The sequence below is a fragment of the Scylla paramamosain genome, chromosome 5, assembly GCF_035594125.1.
Source record: "Scylla paramamosain isolate STU-SP2022 chromosome 5, ASM3559412v1, whole genome shotgun sequence".
Taxonomy (NCBI): domain Eukaryota; kingdom Metazoa; phylum Arthropoda; class Malacostraca; order Decapoda; family Portunidae; genus Scylla; species Scylla paramamosain.
In genome coordinates this window covers 10,421,692-10,431,691 of record NC_087155.1, presented here as the reverse complement: position 1 = coordinate 10,431,691, position 10,000 = coordinate 10,421,692, and the positions used below count along the sequence as shown (strand labels likewise).

General features: G+C 40.2%; 1 long non-coding RNA gene across 2 annotated transcripts in view; it reads right to left on the bottom strand.

The window, feature by feature from the left end:
* LOC135100512 (uncharacterized) overlaps positions 1 to 9,281 on the bottom strand; it is an 11,405-nt gene extending 2,124 nt beyond the window's left edge. The window contains exons 1-2 of one of the 2 annotated variants that reach the window (XR_010268755.1): positions 9,128 to 9,281; positions 3,041 to 3,172 (exon numbers count right to left, since the gene is read on the bottom strand). This is a non-coding gene — a long non-coding RNA (uncharacterized LOC135100512). Of the gene's footprint in view, positions 1 to 3,040; positions 3,173 to 5,240; positions 5,800 to 9,127 lie in introns of those variants that run through there. The other variant, XR_010268756.1, reaches the window with a different exon arrangement.
* Positions 9,282 to 10,000: the final 719 nt, after the last annotated feature.

The window sequence follows — 10,000 nt, the reverse complement described above, 5'->3', positions numbered from 1 at the left end:
TGCACTTTTTGAGTCCCAGGGAAGGAGAGAGCGCAATACTCACCCATACACATCCAAAACACACTCAAAACATCCAAAACACACTCAAAATACTCCCAACACCACAAAATCTCAACAAAACTCACCCAAATACACTCAAAACATCCAAAACACACACAAAATACCCAAAACTACCAAGAAAACACATCCAAATACACCCAAAACACGCTTAAAACATCCAAAACATGCACATCACCACAGAAAACGCCCCTAACATACCCAAACGCACTCAGAACACCACACACACTCTCAAATACGCTCAAAAAATCCCACACACACCAAGACTCATCTAAAACACTTAAAACACCCAAAATAAACTCAAAACACACTCACACCTCAATACACCCACAAACACACAAAAACACTCCACAACACACTCAAAACACTCCACAACACTCAAAACACGTAAAATACATCTAAAAACAATCTAAACCAAAAATTCAAGCAAAACACACGTGACAACAGCTAATATATATCCAAAACACTCTTAAACAGCTCTAATACAAACTCAGAACACCCACAACACTCCTAAATACACCAAAATCACACTTAAAAGAAAAAAAAAAAACATCAATTATTACAGAGATTTGCAACGCAGCAAGGGGAACTAAGCTAAAGATTGTCTTCTTGCTTGTTTACATATTGAGGAAACTTCAATATTCGCCTAAATTTCTAACTGTTTCCAGACTCAGATGTAAACAAAACCTAAAAGCTAAATAAATAAACCCCCCAAAAAATACCTAAATAACAAAAAAAAAAAAACTTTAATAAACAACTTCAAGACATTACAGGGAGGATGAGAGGCGATGCTGTGAAGGCAATAAGGCTGAATGAGGGGATGGTAGCACCGCTGGGCTCACCTTACGTACTCATGGCTCTCTGGTGCTGCGTGGCAGTGTTTGGTACAGAAAGAAGCTACTGGGAATACGGAAACACTTATTACATTATGCGTGGGGCAAGACTGACCGGCGCCAGCCATCCCCCTCCCTAGTCAGGTCTACCTGTCACTGCTCCTCCCCCTTCCTCCCCCAACACACACACACACACACACACACACACAGATACACACACATACTCTCTCTCTCTCTCTCTCTCTCTCTCTCTCTCTCTCTCTCTCTCTCTCTCTCTCTCTCTCTCTCTCTCTCTCTCTCTCTCTCTCACCTCACGAATATTTCTCAAATCCATAAAGATGATTAGCAAGATTTTCAAGGGTGTTTTCCCATTAATAATGAAGAAATATATCCCCCAAAACTCCCAAAACACCCCAAAACACTACACAATATACACAAAATATCCAACAACACCCAACAACACCTAGAAAACTCACCCAAACACACCAAACACACGCTTAAACATCCAAAACACACTCAAAACACTCTCAAAACCCAAAAATCTCCACAAAACTCATCCAAACACATTCAAAACATCCAAAACACACACAAAATACCCCAAAATACCCACAAACTCATCCAAACACACCCAAAACACGCTTAAAACACCCAAAACACCGAAATCACCACAGAATATGCCGCTAACACACCCAAATGCATTCAGAACACCCCACACACACTCAAATACACCCAAAAGACCCCGCACACCCCCAAATTCACCCAAATCATTTAAAACACACAAAACAAACTCAAGACACAGTCACACCTCAATTTACCTCCAAACGTAACACACACACACACCCTCTATCAACACTGACACATCTTCTAAACACACCCCAACACACACAAACACTCCTAACCTAACCTAACACACACACGAACATACATCCTCTATCAACACTCTACCGACATTCCTAACCTATCCTAACCTAACTTAACCTCACTCACTAATATTTCATTCCTAACTCGTTCTCTCTCAGCGGAGTGTTGCATTCAGAAAGAGGGTGTGGCTTGCCTGTGTGTGTGTGTGTGTGTGTGTGTGTGTGTGTGTGTGTGTGTGTGTGTGTGTGTGTGTGTGTTAACCAGCCTTCCTCTCCCTCTCTTCCCCTCACACACACACACAAGTATTACAAACCATAATAATCATAATAGTAGTAATATTAATAATACTAATTTTGAACCTTAATTTTACACATACACACACACACACACACACACACACACACACATATCTGAAAATACCACATAGTTCTAAACACACACACACACACACACACACACACACACACACACACTGTGGGTATATTTTCAGTTTGTAAACTACTGTAACAATATACACACACACACACATACACACACACATAAATGCATACATCATCCCACACGCACACACACACACTGGATAATATACCTGCTAATAAATAAAAGGAAAAGAAGAAGAAGAAGAAGAAGAAGAAGAAGAAGAAGAAGAAGAAGAAGAAGAAGAAGAAGAAGGAAAACAACAACAACAACAACAACAACAACAACAACAACAACAACAACAACAACAACAACATCAATAACAATAATAATAATAATAATAATAATAATAATAATAATAATAATAATAATAATAATGTCATTCACACAAGAGAGAGAGAGAGAGAGAGAGAGAGAGAGAGAGAGAGAGAGAGAGAGAGAGAGAGAGAGAGAGAGAGAGAGAGAGAGATACAGACAGACAGACACAGACAGACAGACACAGACAGACAGACAGATGGACGGATAAGGCCCCTCTACAGAGTTAACAGCTGGGTGTGGGGTTGACAAAAGCTGCAGGAGACGACTCAGAACGCCTAACGTTATACAATGAGATGTGAAGTTTGCAGTTTAGATTATAAGTAAAGGACAGACCGAGGATGTTCAGTGTGGAAGAGGGGGTAGTTGAGTGTCACTAAACAAGAGGGGCTAGTTGTCTGGAAGCTTGTGTGGAGATGGTGAATGGAGGAATTGAGTTTTTGAGGCACTGAACAATTCTAAGTTTGCTCTGTCCCAATTAGAAAGTTTAGAGAGACCAGAAGTGAAGTAGTAATGAGAACAAATGAAGACGTAAACAAGGCAGCAAACAGTTTTACCTTGAGTCCTCTCCTGCCTCACCACGGCCATGGAGATATCAATGGGCGTCAGCTGGCCAGTCAGGGGCAGACTCAGGGACACGGCATCCTTTCCCCAACCCCTCCATATCTGACAGGGGGGCGGAGGAAGCGCTGGGGGGAGTGGTGAGAGGAGAATTAATAAGGTAGACAAGTAAACAGTAGTCATATACAGCTAGTTCTCTGTTCACACGCTATGCAGATCAACAAATCAAGCAAACTGTGAATTATTGCAAACAACACAGGTAAAATAGTGGTAATAATGCAAATGACGCATGGAAGCAGTGCAAACAACAAGCAACACATGCAACACTCCAAAATAACTTTCCATATATTTATATTCAACAGGAGGAGGAGGAAGGGAAGAGAACATAACAGAGGAAATCAAGACACAGATGCGACACACACACACACAAACACACACATATATATATATATATATATATATATATATATATATATATATATATATATATATATATATATATATATATATATATATATATATATATATATATATATATATATATATATATATATATATATATATATATATATATATATATATATATATATATATATATATATATATATCACCACCATGACCCTCAACACCCACCAATCACCTTACCACCCCCACACGCCCCCCTTCCTGGCAGAACCTTATCTAATCACATGCACATACACACAATATACGAGCAGGAAAATAAATAAATAAAAAAGGGGAGGAGGCAGAAAGGCGCAGGAGTGGGACGGATGGGGTTCAAGATGATCTAACACACACTCACACACACACACACACACACACACACACACACACACACACACACACACACACACACACACACACTCATACATACATACATACATACACCAAACAATGACTGATAGAGACTGGAATGAAGGGGCGTCCCGGCCCCCGGTGTGATGACGTCATTGATGACGTCACACTCAAAAATACGTTAACGAATCCATTTTGAAATTGACCCCTAGCAAAAATGGAGCTAAGCCGGAATGCCTAATATATTCTGACTTGTCAAATAGTTTAACTAATATTGGGAATGTAAAACCATTCCCAGCCTGACTAATAATAAAGATATTTTAAAAGAACCGATTAAAAAAGTGTTGGAACAAACACGATAAAAAAAAACAATGTAAAGTCCACAAATCTATTTTATTAGGAATGCAAAACACTTAAAAAAATCAAAACTATTTTTACAAACAATCAAAAGATAGTTACAAGCTGAAATAAAGAAATAAAGAAATAATAAATGTCAACTTTTCCACCTTTCACACGCCTATAAATCTTTTAAAACTCCACATATTTCACTCAACAGGATCAAAACACACTTTAATAACCTAAAACGATTTTTTGAGCCAATAAAATCTTGCCTAGCGGCTGAAATAATTTTTTTTCTAGGGCGACCTTAGAAAAATAACCGAAAAAAGCAACACTTGTTTACAATAAAACGGCCTCATAATCAACAAATTTCCCTTCACACACTTATGGAAAACATTCAAAACATCACTAAATATTTTTACAAACCATAACAACTCACTTTAAAAGCCGCAATATACAAGTTTACGAAATAAAAATATTATTGGAATCGGGCCAGACCATCATGGCGCCTGAGGGGCGGGGCTTCAGCTGAAAACAAAGATGGCCGCCTCCTCACTAATTATTTAAAGTAATTTTGAAGGCTATATATCTACTTTCTGACTTAATTGTGTGTGTGTGCGTGCATGTGTGCAAGCATCCTTCCGCACGCGCGCGCGCACGTGTGTGTGTGTGTGTGTGTGTGTGTGTGTGTGTGTGTGTGTGTGTGTGTGTGTGTGTGTGTTTGTACGCTATCCAAACATAAAACAAACAAACAAACCTAGTCTTCCCCGCGATATCTGTTTCTTACAGCCTCTTCCCCACCTCTTCTTTCTCTTCCCAGCGTGTGTGTGTGTGTGTGTGTGTGTGTGTGTGATTAGGTAAGGTTTTCCATGAATGGGTGCGTGTGGGGGTGATGTGGTGGGGTAGTGGGTCATGTCAATGTTGTTGATCTTCTTGTTGCTATTGTTGCTATTGTTGCTGTTGCTGTTTTTGTTGTTGTGTGTGTGTGTGTGTGTGTGTGTGTGTGTGTGTGTGTAGGGACAGTAACCTAAGGCAAAGTAGCACAATCCCTAAGGGCATTACCGGACACAAGGTACGTCAGTACACACACACTGTACTTATAAGGCTTGCCACACTGCAGACGCTGTGCAGACTGCGGTAATAAGCCGTGTCAACACAAACTATGCCGCTCAATTGTCTTGCAAACGTAATATTAATACAAATCCAGTAACAGTACTGACACTCCACCCGCTCACCTTCACAGCCAGGCCAAAACTGATCCACTCTTGTTTCCTGCCTGCCAACCCGTGACGTGGCGTCTCCCCACTGGCCACACACACACACACACACACACACACACAGCAAGAGGTTAGCGTCACACACATATACACACACGTCACAGGTATGTCACGGCTGGGGGTGGATGTACCAATAGCATTGCTTGCAGTACACACACACACACACACACACACACACACTCACACTAGCCTCCCCAACACTTCATTAACAACACAAAGGATGCCGTAACTTGCATGACAGGACCAACAGACTCCCTCAAACCACTGCTTGCATCATTCAGGGCACAAAACTGTCACTATGGCGGGGCGCTGACTTGGCGCAGGCCTCTCCCTCTCCCTCTCCCTGGAGGACCTGATACAGTATTTGATGCCTGTGACACCTCCTTCAAACCCTCACCTTGCCTCAGGTGGATGATTGCACGGGTGATGTGGATGAATGCGTGGATGGGTCAGAGACAAGTCAATAAAATGTATAATTGGTGTTCAACTCGTTAGATGAAAGAGAGAGAGAGAGAGAGAGAGAGAGAGAGAGAGAGAGAGAGAGAGAGAGAGAGAGAGAGAGAGAGAGAGAGAGAGAGAGAGAGAGAATAAATAAAAATACAAATGTTAGTAAATTTAATAAATAGTTTGAAAAAAATTATTATTATTATTAATATTATTATAATTATTATTATAAGTAGTACTAGTAGTAGTAGTAGTAGTAGTAGTAGTAGTAGTAGTAGTAGTAGTAGTAGTAGCAATAGTAGTAGTAGTTTAGATTACTATATAGCGGTAACAGTAATAGTGAGGAGGAGGAGGAGGAGGAGGAGGAAAATGGTAATAATAAAAGAGGTAGAAGAAGCAGCAGCAATAGTAGTAGTAGTAGTAGTGGTAGTAGTAGTAGTAATAGTATGAGTAGTAGTAGTAGTAGTAGTAGTAGTAGTAGTAGTAGTGGTGGTGGTGTTGGTGGTGGAGGTGGTTGTGGTGGTGGTGGTGGTAGCGATAATCTGGTTCATTATTTTATTGAGACGAAAAAATATTGTGCCAAGGTGAGAGAGAGAGAGAGAGAGAGAGAGAGAGAGAGAGAGAGAGAGAGAGAGAGAGAGAGAGAGAGAGAGAGATTTAATAAATATAATATACCATTAACACCATCACGACCATCACTACTACTAATACTACTACTACTACTACTACTACTACTACTACTACTACTGCTGCTGCTGCTGCTGCTGCTGGGATAGTGTCATCACTACCTCAGGAATGCAACACAGAGGTGTGGGAATTTCGGAAATTATATATATTTTTTTTTATCTTATCTGTCTGTGTGTGTGTGTGTGTGTGTGTGTGTGTGTGTGTGTGTGTGTGTGTGTGTGTGTGTGTGTGTGTGTGTGTGTAGTAGTAGTAGTAGTAGTAGTAGTAGTAGTAGTAGTAGTAGTAGTAGTAGTAGTAGTAGTAGTAGTAGCAGTAGTAGTACTAGTAGTAGTTGTAGTAGTAGTAGTAGTAGTAGTGGTAGTAGAAGGGGGAGGAGGCAGAGTAGTAGTAGTAGTAGTAGTAGTAGTAGTAGTAGTAGTACTACTACTACTAGTACTACTAGTAGTAGTAGTAGTAGTAGTACTACTACTACTACTACTACTAATAATAATAATAATAATAATAATAATAACAATAATAATAACAATACTAATAATAATAATAATAATAGTAATAATAATAATAATAATAATAATAATAATAATAATAATAATAATAATAATAATAATAATGATGATGATGATGATGATGGGGCTGTTTAGGTGTGCTTTGAGTGTGTTTGGAGGTGTTGAGTGTATTTGGAGGTGTTTTGTAGTGTTTGGGTGTGTTTTGAGTGTTAGGGTGTGTTCTGAGGTGTGTTTTCAGTGTGTTTGGGGGTCTTCAAAGTGTTTGAGTGTGTTTTGGTGTATTTTCGTGTGTTTCGGTGTGTTCTGAAATGGTTCGGATGTGTCTGGGTGTGTTTAAGTGTGATTTGGGTGTGTTTAAGTGTGATTTGGGTGTGTTTTGGTGTGTTTGGGTGTGTTGGGGGTATTTTGGAATGGTAAGGGTGCGTTTGGGTGTGTTTAAGTGTAATTTGGTGTGTTTGGGTGTGTTTGGGTGTGTTTGGGAGAGTTTTGTAATTTTGACGGTACAACTGGTCTGACTATGGTACACAATGATGGTACAGCTGTCTCTCTATGGTACACTTGCAAATATCGTACAGATTCGCTTATCATGGTACATTATGGCACAAAATGGTAAGGGAGAGTGGGGACACTAAATCATTTGTTTTTCCAAGAGTACTTTTTGTTCCTGGCCAAAAATGTCTGCCGTGAAAGAACCCAAGAACACACACACACACACACACACACACACACACACACACACACACACACACACACACAAGAAACAGAAGAAAATAAAGAAATGAAAGCCAAAAATTGAAAAAAATAAACAAGGGAAAATAGAAGGAAAGGAAAGAGGGAGGGAGAGAGGGAGGGATGGGAAGGAGAAGGGTATAAATGATGCATTAATGGAGAGAGAGAGAGAGAGAGAGAGAGAGAGAGAGAGAGAGAGAGAGAGAGAGAGAGAGAGAGAGAGAGAGAGAGAGAGAGATTGAGGGAAGACAAGACGCTCCTATACTCTCTCAACAAGACTAGTTAGTTCAAGCAATCACGCACGCACACACACACACACACACACACACACACACACACACACACACACACACACACACACACACACACACGTGACTATTTAATTACTCCCTCGATGCTGTCTCTCTCTCTCTCTCTCTCTCTCTCTCTCTCTCTCTCTCTCTCTCTCTCTCTCTCTCTCTCTCTCTCTCTCTCTCTCTCTCTCTCTCTCTCTCTCTCTCAGAATTATGATCAACTTTTATCATCGCATTGCTGTTTCCTGCACTAGAGGGAGAGAGAGAGAGAGAGAGAGAGAGAGAGAGAGAGAGAGAGAGAGAGAGAGAGAGAGAGAGAGAGAGAGAGAGAGAGAGAGAGAGAGAGAGAGAGAGAGAGAGAGAGAGAGAGAGAGAGAGAGAGAGAGAGAGAGAGAGAGAGAGAGAGAGAGAGAGAGAGAGAGAGAGAGAGAGAGAGAGAGAGAGAGAGAGAGAGAGAGAGAGATTCTGGGAAGTGTCAATCAGAAAGTGAGACGAAAGAGTTGAATCTGAGGAGGAGGAGGAAGAAAGAAAGAAGGCACCCCTGCACTCGTTCCAGAACAACAACAACAACAACAACAACAACGAAACGATCCTGTAAAACTGAACATACACACTCACACTACACATTTGATCAGGAATCACGAAAAATAAATAATAATAAAAATACTAATAATAACAGTAATAATAATAATAATAATAATAATAATAATAATAATAATAATAATAATAATAATAATAATAATAATAAAAACAACAACAATGGAAAAATACTAGTTGTGTGTCTGTGTGTGTGTGTGTGTGTGTGTGTGAGTACAGTGAAACAAAGACAATGAGAAAGAAAATGTAAAACGAAAGAGAGAGAGAGAGAGAGAGAGAGAGAGAGAGAGAGAGAGAGAGAGAGAGAGAGAGAGAGAGAGAGAGAGAGAGAGAGAGAGAGAGAGAGAGAGAGAGACAACAACAACAACAACAACAACAAAAACAACAACAATAAAAACAATAACAACAAAACTAACCTGTCCACCAGCTTATTAAACGTCTCTTCTATGCTGGAGGGGGAAGAGGAGGAGGAGGAGGAGGAGGGAGGAAAGGGGACGATCAGGGCTCCCACACCACAAGTAGGCAGGATTGCGCTGTTCTGGGGGTCACCTGGCTCACTGGGGGGCGGGAGGAGGGGGTAATATTAAGCTTTTATCTCTTCCTAATGCAAAAAATAAGCTTTTTCCTTATCCTAGTATTAAATTTAAGCTTCCTCTCTTCTGGTAACTTAAAATACTTAAAACAGCTTAATATATGCTAGGCTGACATTAAAACTCAATTTAAGCCTTTTTTTGCCTTATTACTGCATTTAAGCTTTCTCCCTCCTTCCAGAAACCTAAAATACTCAAAACATCATTAAAAACAACCTAAAAATACCTAAAAACTCTTAAAACTAACTTAAAACACTAAAAAAAATGGATTCTCACCTCGTATCTCGAAGCGTCGGTCCAAATATTCAGTGAAGGATGGTCTGACCAGAGAAGCGCTCAGTATTAGAGGAATTTTCTGCATTTCCTTCACCTCCAGGCCTCCCTCCTTCACTGCCTTTCCTTCAGCCATCCCCAAAGCTCCTTCACCACCCCTCCGTGTGGTATCCTGTAATATTGGCAGAAATGTTAGGCTTACCATGATGTCCCGTCTTATCTCGCTTTCTCTCCTTCCTAGGGACAACAACACACCAAACTACCCACAAAACTCACCCAAACACACTCAAAACATCCAAAACACACACAAAACACGCCAAACTACCCACAAAACTCATCCAAACACATTTAAATCACGATTAAAATATCCAAAACACGCACATCACCACAGAATATGCCCCTAACACACCCAAACGCACTCAGAAC